The 24,286-nt window shown below is 39.0% G+C and overlaps 1 protein-coding gene across 3 annotated transcripts in view; it reads left to right on the plus strand.

Annotated features, from left to right (window-relative positions):
- The window catches only part of XRCC4 (X-ray repair cross complementing 4), a 316,789-nt gene that overhangs the window by 265,085 nt on the left and 27,418 nt on the right, over nucleotides 1-24,286 (plus strand). Inside the window, exon 9 of one of the 3 annotated variants that reach the window (XR_010413112.1) lies at nucleotides 23,847-23,896. The gene's annotated coding sequence lies outside the window, so the exon portion shown is untranslated. Of the gene's footprint in view, nucleotides 1-5,388; nucleotides 5,408-21,274; nucleotides 21,469-23,846; nucleotides 23,897-24,286 lie in introns of those variants that run through there. The other 2 variants (XM_045897788.3, XM_064596334.1) reach the window with 2 other exon arrangements.

Below are 24,286 nucleotides of genomic sequence, written 5' to 3' on the forward strand. Positions count from 1 at the left end.
TTCATCTGTAGAATGAGAGTAAAATGATATCTATCTTACACTTGAGGTTGTTGGGAGGATTAAGTGTGCTAAAATAGCTTTGGCCCGTGGTAAGTACTCACTAATACCTATTATTGTTATCATAATCACCATCATTATCTAGTCTTCCTCCTCCAAGGAAAAAAAATCAGGGAGAGATTTTTTGCACTTCTAGATTTTTTTTTCTTTTGATGCAGCTGTCTGAAAACAGCAACTATATAGTATAGCTCAAAAAATATTGGAAAGCCAACATCAATGCTTTAGGAAGCTCAGCAGCCCTGTCACCTGCTCTGTAGGCCTATCCTCAAGAACCTTTCTTTGAAGAAGAGCATTTCTTTTTTTTTTTTTAAAAGATTTTATTTATTTATTTGACAGAGAGATAGACAGAAGAGCACAAGCAGAGGGAGTGGCAGAGGGAGAGGGAGAGGGAGAAGCAGGCTCTGCACTGAGCAGGGAACCCGATGCGGGACTCGATCCCAGGACCCTGAGATCATGACCTGAGCCGAAGGCAGACGCTTAACCATCTGAGCCACCCAGGCGCCCAGAAGAAGAGCATTTCTTACATGCAGTGTGATGCTTCTACCAGTGATCAGCTGTGTCATTTTGAGCAAGTTTCCTTACCTCTCTAAGCTTTGTGTTCTTCATCTTTGGAAAAGAGGTGGTAATACCTCCTTCATTGTGTTGTTGCAAAGATTAAGTCAAATGAAATTAACTTTGTAAAACATCTGTCAACACATCTAGCATGTATTTATACCCTCAATGTATAAATACTCAGTAAACTGCGATTGTTAGAATTATTATCACTCATAATGCCACTGACTACCATCTGTAAGACACAGCTCTGGATTTTTTTCTAACGCTGTACACGTGCAGGCTATACCCCTTCCACCTTGCCTGGTCTCTCTTTCGTCCTCAAAGCCTGCAATCCCAGGGGGCTGCCTGGAAGTGCACTGGTTGTAGAACAGCGCTTTTCAAATTAGACCACATCAGACTTCAGTAGAATCTATAACTTTGGCCTCATTCACTCATCCTTCTAGCACACTATACAAAGTAGCCTATGTTAATATCCTAGTTGTTTTATTATTAGATCATTACTTGGATTAACTATTATTTTAACAACTTTAAAAATAACATGGGAATCATATTATTGGTGAACAGCATAAACCACTCATAGTGTTTCAAAACTACCAGAATTAAAAGAATATTCCAAAGATAACAGTCCCTTAAGCATAGTTATTTTATAATACGTAGAGAATTTTTTTAGATAATTTTGTACTTTCAGAGTCAAGTTAAATTCATGAATAACTGGCCATTAAAATTGCACCCAAATGCTATTTAAAACAAATTGGATTCCTTCTTTTACTTTGGGACTGGCATGAATATGTCCTGAGAAGTTTTACAGCCATGTGGTGCATACACAATGAGGTGCTAAATTTTCATTATTTGCCTGAAATATGTCTTCCCAGATTTGTGTTTCTCACAATTATGAAAAATACAGTATGGTTTAGTTAAAAGCAAATTCTTAATAATAATCTTGAAAATACATTTAAAAAGTATCTCCTCTTCTTGTCTATCTTCAAATATCTTCAAAAGACAACTCACCATCTTTTTTTAAATTTTATTTTATTATGTTATGTTAGTCACCATACAATACATCATTAGTTTTTGATGTAGTCATCCATGATTCATTGTTTTCGTATAATAGCCAGTGCTCCATGCAGTAAGTGCCCTCCTTAATACCCATCACTGGGCTAACCCACCCCCACCCGCCTCCCCTCTAACACCCTGTTTGTTTCTCAGACTCCATAATCTCTCATGGTTCATCTCTCCCTCCAATTTCTCCCCCTTCATTTTTCCCTTCCTTCTCCTGATGTCCTCCATGCTATTCCTCATGTTCCACAAATAAGTGAAACCATATGATAATTGACTTTCTCTGCTTGACTTATTTCACTTAGCATAATCTCCTCCAGTCCCATCCATGTTGATGTAAAAGTTGGGTATTCATCCTATGGCTGAATAATATTCCATTGTATATATGGACCACATCTTCTCTATCCATTCATCTGTTGAAGGGCATCTCTGCTCTTTCCACAGTTTGGCTATTGCGGACATTGCTGCTATGAACATTGGGGTGCAAGTGGCCCTTCTTTTCACTACCTCTGTATCTTTGGGGTAAATACCCAGGAGTGCAATTACTGGGTCATAGGGTAGCTCTATTTTTAATTTTTGGGGGCACCTCCACACTGCTTTCCAAAGTGGCTGTACCAACTTGCATCCCCAACAGTGTAAGAGGGTTCCCCATTCTCCACAACCTCTCCAACATTTGTTGTTTCTTGCCTTGTCAATTTTTGCCATTCTAACTGGTGTAAGGTGGTGTCTCAATGTGGTTTTGATTTGAATTTCCCTGATGGCTAATGATGAACATTTTTTCATGTGTCTGTTAGCCATTTGTATGTCTTCTTTGGAGAAGTGTCTGTTCATGTCTTCTGCCCATTTTTTGACTTGATTATTTGGTTTTTGGGTGTTGAGTTTGAGAAGTTCTTTATAGGTCTTGGATACCAGCCCTTTATCTGTAGTGTCATTTGCAAATATCTTCTCCCATTCTGTGGGTTGCCTCTTAAGACAGCTCACCATCTTGAAGTAGAAGACAAAAATACTGATAACAATATGATAACTACCAATACTTCTGTTTCCACATCCTGCCATGTAATAAACCCTTGACATATATTAAGTCATTTAATCCTCATATCAACCCTATACACTAGGTGCTATTTTTATCTCCATTTTACACTGCAGGAAATTGAGCCACAGAACAGTCAAGTGACTTGCTGTGGGTCACACAGAGAGGGCAAGAACCAGGACTCAAGCATCGAGTTTTTACCCTACAAAATCATGTGACTAAAATTGTTACATAGCCAGAGCTTTTATTTTTATTAACATCAAACTTATGACACATCAGTGGGTGGTGAAGACCCCTGTTTTGGGATACAGTACTGATATTTAATTCCTAACTAGGAAACAAACAAACAAATACCTTCTTTCCTAAGGCTTGGTTTCTCTCAAAATAAGCTAAATTTCTTTCCCTTTGCATGGTCTGGGCTAATTTGCATGATTAGTTTAGATAAAGCAAGCAAGAGAAGATAATTTTTTACATTCCAAATTTCTGACTCTAAATTGAGTGGGTTATTGGTTTTTGAAGGTGACACGCATCCAATTATTTTAAAAGACCTCTATAGGTCTTCTAGAAAAAGCTGGTTACAGGAATATTATGATTGACCCCCTAACATGAAGCAGCCATATGGTTTTAGAGGTGACCCTAATTCTAGAAGCAGCTTCTGATTCGATTAAGCCAATTACAATAATCTCACCTTCCTTGCTGGTATTGCTGGAAGAACCAGTGTTTAAGCCAATCAGAATACAACATTCCCCTGGCTGTCATTTGCTCAGGAATGCATAACCTAAATTGGCCCAGTCAGACTCAAAGGAGAGACTTAACCAAATGGTTGAAAGGAGCTACTTTCACTCCCACTGCAGAGAGAGACTTGGGATGAAGTTAAGGTTGGGGACAACAGAGGAAAAAGGGAAAGAACCTGGATGTATGATGACCAGCCCTGAAGGCCACACTACCTTTAATTTCCTCTTGAGGGGGAAAAAAATACATTTTTATCAGAGTTTAAGCTTGAGTCTGGCTTTCTGTTAATTTGCAGCTCAAGCATGACCAGGAAACACATTTTCACCCCTTAGCACCTGTCCTATAGTCCTGGTTTTAAAGTGGCAATTAATCTGTGTATTTTGAATTACTGATAATTTGGTTCAAACATATGACTGATCCAGATTCCTATCTACATTTATTAAGCACATAATATAGAAGTTTTCATAAACATTAAAAAAATCTTTGCATCAGGTACAGGGAGAAAGATATCATTAACCACATTTTCTAGGTCAATAAGTAAAGGTTCAGAATGGTTAAGTAACTTTCCTCAACCCACACTGTTATTTGTTGGAAAATTCTTACTTGAGATCAGGTCTTTTGACTCCAGTTTCCAGTGGTGCTATTACTCTGCCACTTTGACTTAGATGATTCAGGGCAGAAAGGATGGGGATGCATGAAGAACTCTAGAACGTTTCAGTTGGAGACAATTTCTATTCATGGGATAGACCATTACTTCTCACCTTAAAGATACTCTGTCACTTTTCTCCCCATTATATCTTGTGGAAAATCACCAAAATCATAATGAGTATAACATTCTATAATTCCATGTAAACTGAAGTAGAAATATCTATTCTGGCATAGTTAACACATTCCTCAAGTTTCTTTCAGGCACATAATAAAATTATGTGTAGATATATATGAAATAAATATAATATAAATATATAGATATATATCTGAAGCATATTTAATTTAGCTTTTAATTTCTTTATTGTCTCATGATTCCCTCTGTCTTGGATTTGCTGATTTAAAACATTCTAATGCAGTTCTAAATGGGAAACATTTGTTCCTCGTTCTAGGGGTGCATACTGAATTAGGTTTGGATAACATAGCAAATCAAGATGATTATCCCACATGAGAGTGAAGCAATCCAATATAACGTAATGTCCCTCAAAGATGACTAGGTCTCCGTAGGGCTCTATTTGTTGCTTTTAAAAGCCTGACATTCTTTATAGAGTGCTACTGCATATTCTCTTGATTCATACGGACCACTTGGTCTAGATGGGTAAAAACTCAAATAACCAACAATATTCCCTCTGCCTTTCTCATATAGTGCTATTTCCTGAGTGTTTCTTTTCAAAGCCAAGGGAACTTGGATTTGTTGCAGATCCATACCTTAGCATGAAATTAATCTTTACCATTGCCAAAAACTGCTGTCCAAGCCCAAGCCCAAGCATGCCACACACATTGTCTGGAGATGTTGTAAGCCAAGAGCCAGGTCATAAAGCTGACCAAATGCAGATCTTGAGGAAGCAGGATAAGTTGACTTTGACCAGTTAAGCTAGCAATGGCTTAACTTCAAGGAGCTCAGTACCCAGGAAGAGCCCATGCAAGGCTGCTCAAAGTGTCTTGGGCTGAAGAGAGATTCCACTGGATATTGATAGATATTATGTTAAAGAGTACGTAGATTTGCCTCAATTTATTCATCCAAAGAACCGCGCGCGTGTGTGTGTGTGTGGCATCTTAAAGAGTCAGTGATCTACAAAGCACACCTTTTTAAGTGTTGGGCTATGGCATGGCCAAGCTTCATTTGAAATAGGATATCTAAAAACAAAACGAAAAGAAATAGGGTATCTTCATGAGTAAATAGAATTCAGGGTAGAAAATTTGTTTCTTTTTTTTATTTTTTAAATTAACATATAATGTATTATTTGTTTCAGGGGTACAGGTCTGTGATTCATCGGTCTTACACAATTCACGGCGCTCACCATAGCACATACCCTCCCCAATGTGCATCACCCAGCCACCCCATCTCTTCCACCCCCCTCCACTCGAGCAACCCTCAGTTTGTTTCCTGAGATTAAGAGTCTCTTATGTTTTCTCGAAAATATGTTTCTTTTTAACTGTGTTTGTTTGGAAGTATTGCTTTGTATCATTATTTAAATTGAAATAACACTTTGCACAGCATATAACATTACTTTTTTCCTAAATAATTTCATTGTGACTTCTTTTTTTAATCTCAGGGAAACTCTGAGAGGATAATTAGGACAGTTGTATTCTATTTCACAGCTGAAGAAAGTGATGCAGAGAGGATAGATGCCTTCTACACTTAGCACAGGCTAGGTTAGGGCATTGGAAAACTAAGGCCCACAAGCCAAATCTGGTCTGCAGCTTCTTTTTATACAGTCTGGAAATTAAGAATTTTTTTAAAGTTTGTTAAAAAAAAAAAAAGGAACATTTACTATCTAGCCTTTTACAGAAAAATTATGTTAACTCCTGGACTAGATTATGTTGCAGCAACAAAGTCCATATCTCAGTGGTTTTGCCAACACAAATGTCTTTCTTGGGTGATACCACATGCCCAACACAGGCTGTCAGGAGGCTCTGCTTATCCAGATCACTCAGAAACCCAAGCTGACAGAGACTTCATGACATTATGTGCTTCCATGGTCATCACAGTAACAGAAAGGGAGTGTGATGAGATGAACACTGGCTCTCAAAATTTCCACCTTGGTGTGAAATATACCACTTCTGCTCATATTTTACTGGCCAAGCAAGTCACATGGCCTCATCTTGCTTCAAAGGGGCAGAGAAGTGCTGTCCTACCTTGTGCCTGCAAGAAGGAAATCCAAAAACATTTCATGAACAATGGCACTAATACAGGGTACATGTACATGCTCATACACATGTATGTGTATAGAAAGCTAGTTCAAGAATAAATTAGTTAGAATCCATATCCTGTGAAACTTGGTTTATTGATTCCCTCCTCTCTCTAGATATATATAGATATAGTTGTGTGGATATCTCTATAGCATATATTGTTATATAGAGATCTCTATTACATATATGTAGAATTCTTATCCTATATTGAATTCCATATATATCAACATATATATCTCTATATAGATCTTTCTATATAATGAAAAATATTAGTAGTAGAAGGGAACCTACAGTTGATTCTAAGGAAACATAATTTATAAAGGCAGGTGAGGGAGGGGGGAAAGATGACAGAGGAGTAGGGGACCCTATTTCAACTGGTCCATGGAATTGAGCTGGATATCTACCAGACCACTCTGAGTACCCACGAAACCAGCCTGAGATGTAAGAAGATCTGGATCTCTACAAACGGAATATTGCAGGCAGTTGGTTTTGAGGTACGAAGTGGGGATCCATGATTCCGCAGGCCGATACCAGAGGATAAACGGCAGCGGAAGGGTGCCTGGCTGTGGGGATCCTACACCGCTGGTGAGCGACAGCCTCACACGCTGCGGACGGGCACAGACTCGCAGACCGGTAGCATCGGGGAAAGGACTCTAGGGCAGCCCCCGGGGTGGAAACCCGGAGCGGTGGGGTCACGCCTGCGAACTGCAGCCCCCGGGCGGAATCCCGGAGTGGCGGGGTTGTGCTAGCGAGAACTGGGAGCAGCTGGCGGTTTTAGAAGCACAAAGGGCAGAGACGTGTTGGAGGCAGGCCTGGGAGTGCTGCGGAGGGGCGCACAATCCAGGACGCTGCAGTTTATAGCAGCACAAACAGAAACGGGGACAGTGTGGCCTGGAGAGCTCACTGAAGAACAGACTGCGATCTCTCTGCTCTGAGGCAGAGGGTTGGAAACGGTCTCTTCTGCTCTGACTCACGGAAGAGACATGGAAAGCCACCAGGGAAAGCCGCCAGAGAACAAAAGCCCCCAAAACTGATTCCCACTGAGCCCATCCCCTGCCACAGGGGCACAGGGCAACTCTGCCTGAACAGGGTTGCCTGAGTAACAGCGTGGCAGGCCCCTCCCGCAGAAGACAGGCTGGGAAAACAAGAGACCAGCAACCCTAAGGTCCCAAGAAAACAGGTGCGTCTTGCTTGGGTTCTGGTCAATAATTTGGACTCTATACATTCCCTCAAACACCCATCAACAGAATGACTAGGAGGAGGATCCCCCAAAATAGAAAAGACTCAGAGATTATGACTTATGCTGCAGATTTACAAATGGATGCAGATATAACCAAGATGTCAGAGATGGAATTCAGGCTAGCAATTGTGAAGACAATGGCTAGAATGGAGAAATCAATTAATGGCAACATAGAGTCTCTAAGGGCAGAAATAAAAGGTGAATTGGCAGAACTTAAAAATGCTATCAATGAGATCCAATCCAATCTAGATAATCTAACAGCTAGGGTAACTGAGGCAGAAGAGAGAATAAGCGACCTGGAAGACAATATAATAGATAAAAAGGGAAAAGAGGAGTCCAGGGAAAAACAACTCAGAATCCATGAAAATAGAATCAGAGAAATAAGTGACACCATGAAGTGTTCCAATGTCAGAATAATTGGAATCCTGGAGGGAGTGGAGAGAGAGAGAGGACTAGAAGACGTATTTGAGCAAATCGTAGCTGAGAACTTCCCTAATCTGGGGAATGAAACAAACATTTGAGTCTTAGAGGCAGAGAGGACCCCTCCTAAGATCAAGGAAAATAGGCCAACACCCCAGCATGTAATAGTAAAACTTGCAAATCTTAGAACCAAGGAAACCATCTTAAGGGCAGTTAGGGGGAAGAGATTCCTTACGTACAGAGGGAGGAACATCAGAATAATGTCAGACCTATCCACAGAGACCTGGCAAGCCAGAAAGGCCTGGCAAGACATACTCAGGGTACTAAATGAGAAAAACATGCAGCCAAGAATTCTTTATCCAGCAAGGCTTTCATTTAGGATGGATGGAGAGATGCAGAGCTTCCACGACTGGCAGAAACTGAAAGAATATGTGACCACTAAGCCGGCCCTGCAAGAAATATTAAGGGGGGTTCTGTAAAAGGAGAAAGACCCCCAAGAGTGATATACAACAGAAATATACAGGGACAGTCTATAAAAACAACGTCTTCACAGGCAACATGATGACAATTAATGCATATCTTCCAATAATCACTCTCAACGTGAATGGCCTAAATGCTCCCATAAAACGGAACAAGGTTGCAGATTGGATAAAAAGACAGGACCCATCCATATGCTGTCTACAAGAGACTCATTTTGAACCTAAAGATACATCCAGACTGAAAGTGAAGGGATGGAGATCCATCTTCCATGCCAGCGGATCTCAAAAGAAAGCTGGGGTAGCAATTCTTACAGCAGACAAATTAGATTTTAAACTAAAGTCTGTAATTAGAGACACAGAAGGACACTATATCATTCTTAAAGGGTCTATCCAACAAGAAGATCTAACACTTGTAAATATCTATGCCCCCAACATGGGAGCAGCCATCTGCATAAGCCAACTGTTAACCAAAATAAAGTGTCATATTGATAACAATACGTTAATTGTAGGAGACCTCAATACTCCACTCTCAGCAATGGACAGATCATCTAAGCAGAAAATCAACAAGGAAACAAGAGCTTTGAATGATACATTGGGCCAGATGGACCTCATAGATATTTATAGAACATTCTACCCTAAAACAACAGAATACTCATTCTTCTCGAGCGCACATGGAACTTTCTCCAGAATAGACCATATACTGGGTCACAGATCAGGTCTCAACCGATACCAAAAGATTGAGATTATTCCCTGCATATTCTCAGACCACAATGCTCTAAAACTGGAACTCAATCACAAGAAAAAATTTGGCAGAAATTCAAACACTTGGAAGCTAAAGACCTCTCTGCTCAAGAATGTTTCGGTCAACCAAGAAATCAAAGAAGAACTTAAACAATTCATGGAAATCAATGAGAACGAAAACACATCGGTCCAAAACCTATGGGATACTGCAAAGGCAGTCCTAAGGGGGAAATACATAGCCATCCAAGCCTCACTCAAAAAAATAGAAAAATCCCAAATTCACCAACTAACTCTACACCTTAAAGAACTAGAGAAAAAGCAACAAACGATGCCTAAGCCACACATTAGAAGAGAAATAATTAAAATTAGAGCAGAAATCAATGAATTAGAAACCAGAAACACAGTAGATCAGATCAACAAAACTAGAAGTTGGTTCTTTGAAAGAATTAATAAGATCGATAAACCACTGGCCAGACTTACCCAAAAGAAAAGAGAAAGGACCCAAATTAATAAAATTATGAATGAAAGGGGAGAGATCATGACTAACACCAAGGAAATAGAAACAATTATTAGAAATTATTATCAACAACTATATGCCAATAAACTGAGCAATCTGGATGAAATGGAGGCCTTCCTGGAAACCTATAAGCTGCCAAGACTGAAACAGGAAGAAATTGACAGCCTGAATAGGCCAATAACTAGTAACGAGATTGAAGCAGTGATCAAAAACCTCCCAAAAAACAAGAGTCCAGGGCCTGATGGATTCCCTGGGGAATTCTACCAAACATTCAAAGAAGAAATAATACCTATTCTACTGAAGCTGTTTCAAAAAATAGAAACAGAAGGAAAACTTCCAAACTCATTCTATGAGGCCGGCATTACCTTAATCCCCAAACCAGGCAAAGACCCCATCAAAAAGGAGAATTTCAGACCAATATCCCTGATGAATATGGATTCCAAAATCCTCAACAAAATCCTAGCTAGTAGGATCCAACAATACATTAAAAGGATCATCCACCATGACCAAGTGAGATTTATCCCCAGGATGCAAGGGTGGTTCAACATTCACAGATCAGTCAGTGTGATAGAACACATTAATAAGAGGAGGGAGAAGAACCATATGATCCTCTCAATTGATGCAGAAAAAGCATTCGACAAAATACAACATCCCTTCCTGATTAAAACTCTTCAGAGTATAGGGATAGAGGGAACATTCCTCAAGTTCATAAAATCCATCTATGAAAAACCCACAGCGAATATCATCCTCAATTGGGAAAAGCTGAGAGCCTTTCTCTTAAGATCAGGAACACATCAAGGATGCCCACTCTCGCCACTATTGTTCAGCATAGTACTAGAAGTCCTAGCAACAGCAATCAGACAACAAAAAGAAATAAAAGGTATTCAGATTGGCAAAGAAGAAATCAAACTCTCTCTTTTCGCAGATGACATGATACTTTATGTGGAAAACCCAAAAGACTCCACCCCCAAATTTCTAGAACTCATCCAGCAATTCAGTAATGTGGCAGGATACAAAATCAATGCACAGAAATCAGTTGCTTTCTTATACACTAACAACGCAACTGTAGAAAGAGAAATTAGAGAAACGATTCCATTTACAATAGCACCAAAAACCACAAGATACCTCAGAATAAACCTAACCAAAGAGGTAAAGGATCTATACTCTAGGAACTACAAAACACTCATGAAAGAAATTGAAGAAGACACAAAAAGATGGAAAAACATTCCATGCTCATGGATCGGAAGAATAAACATTGTTAAAATGTCTATGCGACCCAGAGCAATCTATACCTTCAATGCCATCCCGATCAAAATTCCAATGACATTTTTCAAAGTGCTGGAACAAACAATCCTAAAATTTGTATGGAATCAGAAAAGACTCTGAATCACCAAGGAAATGTTGAAAAAGAAAAAGCCGGGGGCATCACATTGCCCAATTTCAAGCTATATTACAAAGCTGTGATTGCCAAGACAGCATGGTACTGGCACAAAAACAGAAATATAGACCAATGGAACAGAATAGAGAGCCCAGATATGGACACTCCACTCTATGGTGAAATAATCTTCGACAAAGCAGGAAAAAAATATGCAATGGAAAAAAGACAGTCTCTTCAATAAATGCTGCTGGGAAAATTGAACAGCTATATACAGAAGAATGAAACTCGACCATTCTCTAACACCATACACAAAGATAAACTCAAAATGGATGAAAGACCTCAATATGAGACAGGAATCCATCAAAATCCTAGAGGAGAACATAGGCAGTAACCTCTTAGACATCAGCCACAGTAACTTCTTTCAAGATACATCTCCAAAGGCTAGTGAAACAAAAGCAAAAATGAACTTTTGGGACTTCATCAAAATAAAAAGCTTCTGCACAGCAAAGGAAACAGTCAGCAAAACAAAGAGGCAACCCACAGAATGGGAGAAGATATTTGCAAATGATACTACAGATAAAGGGCTGGTATCGGAGATCTGTAAAGAACTTCTCAAACTCAACACCCAAAAAACAAGTAAGTCAAAAAATGGGCAGAAGACATGAACAGACACTTCTCCAAAGAAGACATACACATGGCTAACAGACACATGAATAAATTGTCATTTAAAAAAAAATGTTTTGGGAGCCTGGGTGGCTCAGTGGGTTAAGCGTCTGCCTTCGGCTTGGGTCATGATCCCAGGGTCTTGGGATCGAGTCCCACATCGGGCTCCCTGCTCAGCGGGGAGTCTGCTTCTCCCTCTTCCCCTCCCCCCACTTGTGCTGTCGCTCTCTGTCATGCTCTCTCTCAAGTAAATAAATAAAATCTTTTTAAAAAATTTAAAAAACTGTTTTCCTCCCCATAGAGGAAAATTAAATTTAAGGTTGCTTGCTGAATCATTTCCATCAGCTAGGGTTCAACTCGTGAGCATCACTGATATCCATCTCAGTTGGCTTCTCTGTGTTTTTCCATCTTTTCTCTGAAAGTCTCTATATTTCCACTGAGCTTCTTCTGGAATTAACCTGCGCTACCAAGAAATGTGATTCAACTGCTTTTTAAAGCCCCTAGTTTCCATCTTGAAAGAGAAAATATAAAAACAAAGAGTGTCATAGCTACTAGCTCAGTTTCCAAGGAATCTGGTTGTCAGCAAGTTAGAGAATAAATTGGGGAAGGTATTTGATCACACAATATGCAAAGTCATGAAGAAACCCCAGAGAAAATGGGAACTTTCTTTTTAAGGAGTACGAATGTCCAGTCATCAAGGCTACATTTTAGTTAATGATTACGTCCACTGAAATGATAAGCGTTGGAAGAATTATTTTATATGACTTTGTTGGCTTATGAAAACAAACAACTTAAAAATACTGTAAGTACTCTAAAAGGAGGCAGTAATATTTTTAGTATTTAGTTAACTTCAAAGAGAAAAAAATTTAAGATTCTCAGCTATTCACCAATGAAATTATAGATTATCTGATTCTCTATGAAATTATGATAATGATAAAGGAGCTTATGTAAAATCATCCCTGCATATTTAAACACTCCTTATTTGTGTAAATTTAAGTATATGTGTATATATATGTGTGTGTGTATTCATATATACATATAAATGTAAAAACATAGGTCATATTTGGCATGAAATTAAACTTATTCCAAAGAAAATATTCAAATATATAATATATCATTCAATTTCAGAAAATGAAAAGTCTTAAGCTTTACATCTTACAAGCTTTACATTTTGGTGGGTCATAGTTAATCACCAAAGGGTTAATAGTCTATGCATACTGTAATTAAAAATAAATAGCCACTTAGTCCCCAACTGTGCCAGATGAGGCAAACATTTCACTTCTGTAAAAATAAATTTCTAATTTTGAAGCATTAGTTGAGCCACCCATCAAAGAATTCTGTGATGTCTGCTCATTTATCTAAGATATTTTTTTCACACTTATGAGTATTTATGAGCCGCAGGGTTCAATTGAGCATTATAAGAAGTGAGAGGTAGTGTCTTCCAGATGTAAAGGGTGCTTTTAATTCTACTGCTTCTTCAGATACTCACTGGCATCTTGTCACGCTTGAATGAACCATTAAAAATAGAGCTGCCATCTAACTGAAGTACCTGAAGTGCAAAAATGAGAGGGGAATTTAATGAACCATAAATTGTCTGTTCAGTTGGAGGTACAGACCCCTTTCCTGTAGCACAATTAAATAAAACATAATGGAGGTTTCTACTAATCAACCCCAACCATCTTCTCTTTTGCAGATAGGAAGCTTATGAGATCAATTAATGTCTTTATTGTGAAGTGTGGTGCATGGACAGCAGATGTATTCTCTGTGTGTTGGGGTGTGTGTGTGTGTGTTTATAATCAAGATTCTTCAGGTATAAGATACTTGTGTCCAGTGCTGGTGGGGGATACTCAGATTAATCGAAATGGTCCCACGACCTATAGGAAACAATAGTCCTTATCAGGTATCAACTGGCTTATTTTAACAAAAGAATTATTATGCAGTCCTCCAGGTTAAGGTTCTGAAAGCCTGTTGGGATTTGGAGTGATGGTGGCTCTAGTGACTCAATGAGAAAAAACCCAGCTCTTTCTGAGATAGTGCCCTTTCTCCTGGTTGTGAGCTATATTAAATTTCTCAATCTTATGATATGTCCGTGGGGTGACTATGGGCATGAAAGTCATTGGCTTAGTCATTAGCGGGGAGGAAGCAGGGGACAGTAGGAAGATTAGCAACAGTCAATACACCCTCTCACCACTTATTTATTCTGTAGGAACCAAGAAGTTCAGCAAATGGAAATGGCAAGTGGCTGAAAAACCAACCGAATTCAGAAAATGAGAATGGCAACTAAAATATCTAAAAATCTACCAAGAATACACTATTTATGTATTCCTTATTTTAGAAAATATTTCTTAACTACCTATGTATGTGAAGCATTTTGGCCCGTAGTCACTGAGTGTATAGTAATGAGTAAGTCTGACATGGTTCCTGCCTTTTTGTCACTTATAATCAAGTGGTAAATGATTGGCTGTTTATGCCAAGAGGCTTTATCACCTAACGCTTTTCCTTGTACCATTACAAGAGCTCTAAGATCCAATTTAGCATCATTCATTGCATTTAGTTACTATGTTAGACTCATTTAATCTGGAACAATTCTTCAGGCTTCCTTTCATTTTCTTGACCTTGACTCTTCAAAAAATATTATTTTGTAGAATGTTCCTTAATTTTGATTGTCTCATGTTTCTTTATGATTAGAATCAGGTAAACCTTTATGGGGAGATATTTCACAGAAGTGACGTTGTGTCCTTCTCAGGGCATCATGTCAGGAGGGAGACACATTGCACTTTTGGAAAACTAAATATGCCATAGTTTTGTCTTGTTTTGTTTTTTTATCTTTTCACTCTATAATTTTTCCCCTAACTTCTTCCATCATTATACTTTACATATCTATCTTACTACTGTGTATTTAGTCTGAACATTCCCTCTGAACTCCAGACCTCTAAATACAATTGCTTATTTACAACTCATTTAAAAACTTAACATACTTAAAATACCTGAGATTAAATTCATGATCTTCTGCTAAGGACTCATACAGGCCTCACCATCCAATCAACTTCTAAAAGTGATCTGTGATGTTTCCTTCTTCCTTACCTCCCCCAATTCAAATCTGTCATCAAGTTCTGTCAATTTTACCTCTTAAATGTCTCAAATCATAGCTCATTTCTCTCATTCTTTACTCACAAGATTTTGGTATGAAGACTGTTCCTCCCACCAAGTCTACTGGCAAAATCTACTGGCTGTCTTCCTATATTCATGCTGGTGCCTTCTAGACTTACCCCATATTGAAAATAGGGTGGTATTTTCAAAATGTTATTCCTGGTAACTCACTCTCCAGCTTCCTTCCCCCACCCCTCCCCAAATTCCCTCTAATTGCTTCTTGTTTCTCTTAGGATAAAGACTAGAACATTTCAATCTCTTAAAGCTCTACATAGTCAAACCTCTGCATGCCTCTCTGCCCCATCTCCAACTGCCATCTCCCTCGATTTATGCCACTTAGCTCTACTAATCTGAAGTCCCTAAAGTGATACTTGGCACGTGGCCTTTGCACATGCTGTTCACTTCATCTAAACCAGACCTCTTCCACTCATTTAGTTAATCCTCATTCATGCTGTATATCTCAGATTCAAAGAAACCCTTTCTGACTACCTCAGTCTAGGTCAGATTCTCTTGTTATATGCTTTTATAAAACACATTCCTTAGAAGGAGAGCACGTATCTCCACTTGTAATTTTACATTATTTATTGTGATTGTTGGAACAGTATCTATCTTCCCAAGCAATGTGTAAACAACACAAGGGCAAGAATTGTATTTGATTTTGCTCACTTTCCTCTCCTAATACCTGCAGCACTTAGCACAGCACCTAGCATATAACAGGTGGTCTATACATGTTTGTTGAGTGATTGAGTAACTTAAGCTGTAAAGGTTTGCTGTACAATTCAATGGAATAAGCAATGAAATAGACATGAACTGAGACAGTCTATTGGGGCTATACTTCTTAAGAAAAACAATGTGCCTTTATGACTTCTGGGTCACCAAACCTGAAATGTCTATTGGGGCACACCATCACACAGCCACAAAGTATCCTTTTCACTCATGAGTATTGAGTGTTTCTAATTTTTCTTGGAGTTCCTGAAATATACTACACTTATTATTCATTTGAATTCCTCAGGAAAAAAAATTGTTATCTTTAAATAGGTTCATAAACCTAATGTTCAAGTTACCAACAAAAATGAACAAAGCAAAGATGATATATTTTTTTAAAGATTTTATTTATTTATTTGACAGAGAGAGACACAGCGAGAGAGGGAACACAAGCAGGGGGAGTGGGAGAGGGAGAAGCAGGCTCCCCGCAGAGCAGGGAGCCCGATACAGGACTCGATCCCAGGACCCTGGGATCATGACCTGAGCTGAAGGCAGTCGCTTAACCAACTGAGCCACCCAGGCGCCCGCAAAGATGATATTTTTATATCCACAATTTTTTTCAGATAAGTGAATGGCTCTCTCTTTTCTCAGCCTCAGTCATGCTCTGTTTTATGTGTCATTTTGACTGGGCTAACACATGCCCAAATAACTGGTAAACATTTTGAGGCATGTCTGTGAGGGTGTTTCTGGAAGAGATTAACATTTGAATCATTAGGCTAAATAAAGAAGATCCTCCCTCACCGATGTGGTTAGGCATCATCCAATCCTTTTAGGACCTGAGTAGAACAAAAAGGCAGAGAAAGGGCAAATTCTCTCTCTTCTTGTGCTGGGACACCCATCATCTCCTGTCCTAGAACATTGGAGCTCCTATTCTATGGACTTTGGACTCTGGGACTTAGACCAGCAGCCCCCGTTCCTGCTGTTCTTTTCAGCCCTTTGGCCTCCATGGGGATTTACATTATCAGCTCCCCTGCTGCTCAGGCCTTCAAACTCAGAGTGAATTACACCACCACCTTTCCTGGGTCTCTAGCTTACAAATAGCAAATTGTGTGACTTACTGACCTCCGGAACAATGTAAGCCAATTCCTACATATGTATTTCCTATTGGTTTTATTTCTCTAGAGAACTCTGACTAATAATACATGCCAATCTCTGCATTGACAAAACAGCCCAATGGTATTAACTTCTAGAGATTTTCTCAACACAGCATCTATCAAGCCTACATGTTAATTTGATTATAGTTTCATTCAGCCAATCTGTTTCTCTGTGATCTGTGTAGATCTTCAGTCAAAATGTAGCTAAGGTTATTTTGCTACAATGAAATTTTGTTATCATAAGATTAGGCTAGGGTCAAGACTTGTTGAGAAAAGAGAAGAGGAAAGTTGCTGCATGCTGTTCATAAATTTTCAGGACAGGAATTTTATTCGGAGACACCATCTATCCTAATTGCATGTAGAAATGAATAGTGTTAACCCACCTCAAGCAACATACACAGTTGTGTTTAAAATCAGTCTTGGTGAATCAGATTGTTTTTGAGATTACAAATTGTGTTTGCTATTTAGAGTAATACTACCACAAACTCTTACCTGTGATTAGTCTGGAGGGTGGCACTAAGGGACTGTCAATATTTATGTATCTGAGATTTTTGTCATTTTCATATAAAATGAGTTTTAATAATGAAAATGCAATACTTTTTAATTTGGTAAAAAAACAGACAATTTTTAAAAGACTTGTTTGTGAATCTTTTTAAAACTCAAATTTCATCTTTTGCTTCCACTTACAGTTTAGTAAGTCACAAGTTTGTCATTCCTAACAATGAGAACAGTCCAGATAACTTACATAATTTTGGTATTTAAAACTAATCAGAGTACTGAAGATGTAAGAAAGCTAAATGAACTAAAATCCAGAAAGTAATTAACCATTCCCAGGAAAGAAGAGAGATCCATGGCTACTTTAATGTCTAATGCACAGTGGGAGGAGAAGTCTGTCACAGAACCGAGTGACATAAAAACAGCCAAGCTTTCTACAACCTTTTAGCAGCTGCATGTGAGCTGGTGGGACAGATTAGGATCTCAAGGAGTCCAGACCCAGAGCAAGTCTCCCTCCGCCTACCTACCACCTCATTCCCACAGGCTTCACTGAGTCGTGGGGTAAAACACTGAAGGCTGCAGTCAGGGCAGGAGAATGAGGAGAAATGCCTCCGAGGATCTCCAGGCCTTCCTTGAGAGCATGGTAGCACCTGCTGAAGGCTGCGAGCAGGGCAAGAGAGTGAAATCTCTTCCAAGACTTTTAAGGCCTGCATTGAATGCATCATCTCGGCCCTCCCAAGGCTAAGACAAGAAATTTCCTGGGATACAGAAGGCCAATAACAGCCCTAGTGAGCAAAGGGAACTCTTTAGACTCCCCAAAACTGGCTTTCACAAGCTGTAAAGCAAAGGGACACATCCCACATTCAAAGAGGTGGAAGCTAGGCTATAGAGTGCAAAGATCTCTAGAGCGTTGTGACGGCTCAGATCTCAGGTCCTACTGAAAGGAAGGTCCTGATTCCTCCATCAAGTCATTTGAATCCAGTGGTGGACTAAATAAGTACAGCTGTAACAAAGCCAAGACCCAACTAATCTGCAGATTGACTTAGCCTTTATACTGGTGGGATGACAGAAATAGGGCACGCCTTTTTCTAGGGGTAAATATTTCTTCAGTTTCCACTGTTCTTATATACACAGTAGTAGGCACACAGTAAAAAAAGTTTGGGTTCTGCTACGTGGTAAAAAACTTGGGGCCACAGTCAAGAGGAGAAAAGAATCAGATGGTCAATAGAATCAGATGCAAAGACAGCCAAGTGTAAGATCTATCAGACAGGGACTTTAATTTTGCTATGATAAATACACTGAAGGATCTAGTGGAAAGACAACAGTGTTTTACTTTGTTTGGCCTGTTTTTGGTATTGTATCATATAAATGATAAGCAATACTTGACTTGCTGTTTTTGTTTAATGTTATGGTTCTGTGATTTAGTCACATTTTGCATGTAATCATAAATTGTTTTTTTTAACTGGTGTACAGTGTATCATTGTAAAACTATACTATAATTAACTTATCCATTCAGTTGTCAGCATACACTTAAGTTTCTAAGTTTTTAGTGCTACAAAGATTGTCATGATGCACATTCTTGTATAGATCCCAGTATACATACTCAAGAGTTTCTCTACAGACTATACATAGGAGTAGAATTTTACTAGACAGTGCATTTTTCCCCCATAGTAGTTACACCAGCACACAATGAGTCTCTATTTCTATATTGTCACCCACACCCAATGTTCTTAAACTTTCTAATTTTTGCCAATTGGTGGATTTTAGGTGGGATCTCATTGTGATATTAAGCTGCATCTCATTAATTTCTCATGAGAATCTTTTCAAATGCTCATGGGCCATTTGTGTTTTCTCTTTTGTGAGAAACTTAATTCTGTCCTTATTAATTCATGGGAATTACTCCTATATTCTGCAAACAGATCATTCTGTCATTTTTCTATATGTTGCAAATCTTTCTCACTTGTATATATATTCTAAACTCCACAGTACATTGCTATTACTTTTGCTGTAAACATTCAGTTGTCTTAACATATAAAAAATGAGAAAAAATGTATTTTATATTCACCATTCTTGACAGACCTCATTCCTTTGTACAGATCCAGATTTTATTTTGATTTCATTTTCCTTTGGTCTGAAGAATTTCCTTTAACATATTTGATAGTTTTAGATCTACCGATAATGAATTCTCTCAACATTTATTTGTCTGTTAACAGGCCATTTAATCTTGCTTTTTGAAACGTATCTTCACCAGATGTAGAATTCTGTGTTGATAGTTCTTTCTTTCAGGACTTTACAGGTGCAGCTGCACTGTTTACTGGCTTATACAGTGTCTGACAAGAAGTCTGCTTATTTTCGTACCTCTATTTGTAACGACTTTTTTTTTTCCTTTTAGCACTTTAGAGAAGTGTCGCTGCCTTATGGAATTTGTGGTTTCTGCTGATAAATCTGTGATCATTTACATTGTTTTTCTGCCATATGTCATTTTCTCTAGATTCATTTAAGGTTTTCTGCTTCTCACCGATTATCGGCATTTGATTATGAGATGCCTTGTTTGGGTTTTCCTTGTTTCTTCTGCCTGGAGGTAATTAGATTATTTGATCTGTGGCATTCTAGTTTTCAACACATTTGAAAAATGTTGTCTTTATTGCTTGAAACATTTTTCTGTTCTCTTTTCTCCCGTTCTTCAGGGACTGTAATTCTATGTACGTTAGACCTGTTGATACCGTCCCACAGCTCAGTGAGATTCAACTTATTAGTTTTGGTTCTCTCTCTCTTGCTCTGCTTCATTTAGGATGATTCCTACTGCTGTCACTTCAAGTTTCCTGAGATTTTCTTCTGCAGGATCTAATCACCCATTAATCCCACCCATGATTTTCTTTTTTTGTTTATTTCAAATACTCTAGTTTTCATCTCTTTGAAGCCTAGTTGAGCATTTTTATATCTTCTTTTTCTCTTATCATGTTCATGTTTCCTCCACCTTGTTGAATGTGCAAGCATATTGAAAATTGTTGTTTTAAATGGCCTGGTATGTATGTTAATCCCCTCATCTCCATTACTTAATGTGTTTGTGTCCATAATTAATATATTTCTGCTAGTTATTGATCATATTTTCCTACTTGTTTTCATGATTGGTAACTTTTGATTGGATGACAGATGTTATGAATTTTACATTACTGTCTGCTGGATTTTGTTGTTTTCCTTTAAGGAGTATGTTTCTGGCTTGCAGTTAAGATACTGGAAATTGGCTGGGTCCTTTCTAGTCTTGCTTTTAAGCTTTGTTAGGGCATGTCTAGAGCAACCTTTAGTGTAGGGCTGATTTAGCCCCATGCCTAAGGCAATACCCTTCAGAGGACTCTACCCAAGGCCCTGTATACTACAAGACCATTCTACTCTAACTGGTAAAAACTAGAAATGTTCCCAGTCTTATGTGAGCTCTGGCGGTTGTCTAGCTTGCTGCTTTGTAGAGGTTCTTTCCCAGGTCTTGATTATTTTCCTTTCATGGTTGTGTACCTCAGTACTCAGCCCAAGACTTAAGGGGATCCCTCTATAGATTAGAGAGTTTGCTCTCTCTCACTCCTCGTTTCTCTCTGTGTATTTCCTTCCTTTGGTACTCTGTCCCATGAATTCTAACTTCCTTGGCTTTCCCAAGCTCTGCTGTCTGTGTCTCCCCAGCTGAGTGAAACCTGCGTGCTTTATACATTCCACATTGTTCCATGCTGTGGCCTGCAGACTACTTCCAGGCAATAAGCCCCCCACTCTTTTGCCCTTCTCTGAGATAATGGTCCTGTGATTTTTCTTGTCCAAGGTCTGAAAATTATTCTTTCACATCTTTTGTTAGGATTTCTAGTTGTTTAAGAGAAAGGGACTTACCTGGTTCCTATGACTCCTTTATGGCTGGAAGCAGAAGTCTATTCTTATTTTCTGACAATTGAAACTCCTGCATAAAAATTGTAGTGAGTGGGCAGATGCTCCGTGCAGAGAATGACCAGAGTTTCCTTCTTCAGCTGCAGTTGGCCAGAACCTGAGACTTGCTCCTGATCAGCCGCTCAGAGCCATGCCCCCAACTTGACTGGCACATTCTATGCTCAAGCTGCCCCAAAGGCACCACCACTCCCCTATCATGCAGCCACCACCTCTTCCCAGTTACCTGCCATGATGACCGCATCCTCCCTGCAGGGGCCCCACAACCACTGCCAGGCCTGCAGAACCGAAAAGCTGGACGAATTTGCTTCAGGATATCAGTAAAGCTGCCCCTAATGATGGCAATGTGGGCTGACTGCAATGGAATGTGTGCAACACACCTAGATCGTGTGTGAGTCCGTTACTGCTACAACTGTAAAGCGATCCACTGATGAAAAGGACCCCCATTTGTTTGACTTTCTTGCGACACATGATCTAAATAAGCAGGTAAAATCCATTTAAAAAATGGATGATTGTGTAATAAACTTAGGCAAGACAGGGGTTCCCAAATCTGGCATCACACCCTCTGTCTTTGACAAGCACACCCTGGGAGACAGTGGTACTGAGCGTGAATGGAGCCTCCGGCAGCCTTCTCATCACCAGTGGGAACAACTCCCCATGGTGAATAACACCGTGCACTTAACACGTGTCGCCTGCGCACTTTCTGGAAGCCTCCCCAAAACAGGCACCTCTGCTTTCTTCGTACATTTGCACCATTCCATTCAATAAAGTACTTTGGTATTAAAAAATAAAAGGTACTAACTTATCTATGAAAAAAATGTTAAATTAGTAGCAAAGGTTAAAAATTTGTATATAGTAGTTGGTTATTGGCAGAGAAAAATTTCATCTGTGCATCCCGATTTCTAACCCGACCTGTTTTGTTTTGTTTTTTTTTTTCAATAAACTAAGTAAAATTATTTCAGCATTTCTCTTTGAGGTCAATTTCAAGGACTAGGTTTTTTTCTCTTTAGTATTTTAAATATATAAAAGTATAAGCTAGTTTTGGAAGTTTTAGACTTCTGTTAAATACAAATTATTTTGTATCAAGTACATTTTCTTTGTGTTCCTTATTAGATTCTTCCAGGTTTTATTTCCTTATCGTGAATGTTTAACTTACTAAATTCACTCACTCCATGATAATTTGCTTTCTAAGAATTTATTAGATAGGCAAGAAGCCTTTGAGCCTAATAATAAGTCATTCTTGGAAACAGGAAGCAAACCTGTGCCAAAATTAAACAGTCCCAAACACCAAAGGTTCAAGGTTGGTTTGAAACAGAAACCACAAATTTTGATTGGATCTAAACTTGGCAGTATAAGACTCACATGGTTTGTTTCTAGTATTATATAAAGGAGATATATACACAGTCTAACAAAGGGAGACAGGAAAACCAGTTTAAACTAGCAGAACATTCAGGAAAGGATTAAGAACTCAGATCTGGTGTAGTGAACATGGATCTGGAGCCCCTGAATCTCACAGTCTGTCTCTAACACAACTAGAGTAAGTGCACAGAAGGATAAATGCTTTTGGAGAAGTCAGCTATCTTTTCTGAGGTGAATGAATGGCAGATAGCACTATGCCAGGAACACATTCCTCAGAGAGGAAGTCTAAAACTAAGAAGTGAGAATTCAAAAGATAGTTTAATCATGAAAAAATTGCTTTCAGAATTCCCATTTTCTTAATTTATATGATATGGTTAACTGGGCCAACATCCCCTCACCTGGGTATCAGGAGTCTAGAAAAAGCAAAAAGGTGTTTGTGAAGTGTTTTCAAGTCACTAAAAAGACAGTGGAAATATACGTTAAAATACTTTACTGTCAAAGTGCAGCTATGAAAGAAACTATGATGTAGTTGGAAACTGGTTTTTCATTGTCAGTGGATCTCACGGAATATTGCTGTTGAATTTGCTAGCACTTCACTGAGTTTCTTGAAGGGCCTCACAGATTCAAAAATACAGACCGTAACATTTGTTAAACCTTTTTTTTTTTTTTTTGGTACTGTGAAACGCAATGAAAAAAAGTATAAAACATAAACACAATGAATGATTATAAGACAAAATATCCTAGAACTATCATATAGAGGTCAAGAAATAGAACAATGTCAGCAACCCACAAGCCCTCCCCAAGGCCTCTACCATACCGAGTTTTTCATTAAAATAATGCCACAGTGTTTTTGGAGGATAAAAACACTGTAAATCGTGTCTTCAAAAATTAATATCCCATGTAAATGGCATATTCCAGACACGTTTGAACAGTCCTGGTAAATTCAAACCAACAAGCCAAGATTTATATTTAGTTTGAGTGAAACATTTCAAGACAGGAGTTAGAGATAATAAATACAGTCAGCATCCACCAGAAAGCTCAGCTTTGCCCTAGTGGTGCCTTGCCTCCCGGTATTTACCCTGTTCGCATCTGACACTCCCCTGTGGGCTTTTCTCTGTGGTCTGAAAAGCTAGTTCCCTGAAAGAGAAAACAGGCACATATTTAAGATCTACAGGCCCAATCTGTGTAGGAGTGGATTACTGTTGGCCTGCTCCGGCATTCGTGTTTTAGTATAAAGGAAGAACTTGTCTTCCTCACACACAATTTACTTTGTGTTTTCACTTCTGTCTTTCCCAGGACCCAAGGCTTCTTCTCAATTGAAAACTGTTTCTGGCAGCATGTATATGGTAAGTCTTGCGTAGCTAGAGATTCTTCAGAAATGGATTCCAAGACAGTTTCTCTTCAAAAGGGGCTATGTCCCTACTCTCTGTGATGCCTCCTCCCCCCCCCCCTCACCAATCTTTGTTCGGGTGTTTTGAGATGAGCGTGGGTTTGTGAGATTTTGCGTGCAGGTTTTGTTAGACTTTTGATGGGAACAATGCCACGGCTGGTCGCAGTTGCCAGGTGAGTAAACTCAATGTCTCTCTGTATAGCTTTATCAAGGGAAGCAGAAAGAGTGGATGGGGTTCTACTTGTGTAGAACCAGCAGCTTCTGAGCGGCTCAGGTCCTGGAACTGCTTCTTGTCCCAGCGCAATGGGTATTAGAAGCTTCTTGACTAGGAGAGCATTGACTCGTA

Source organism: Mirounga angustirostris, unplaced genomic scaffold (genome assembly GCF_029215605.1).
Source record: "Mirounga angustirostris isolate CCGP_5_RB_7025 unplaced genomic scaffold, mMirAng1.0.hap1 SCAF_7, whole genome shotgun sequence".
Lineage (NCBI taxonomy): Eukaryota > Metazoa > Chordata > Mammalia > Carnivora > Phocidae > Mirounga > Mirounga angustirostris.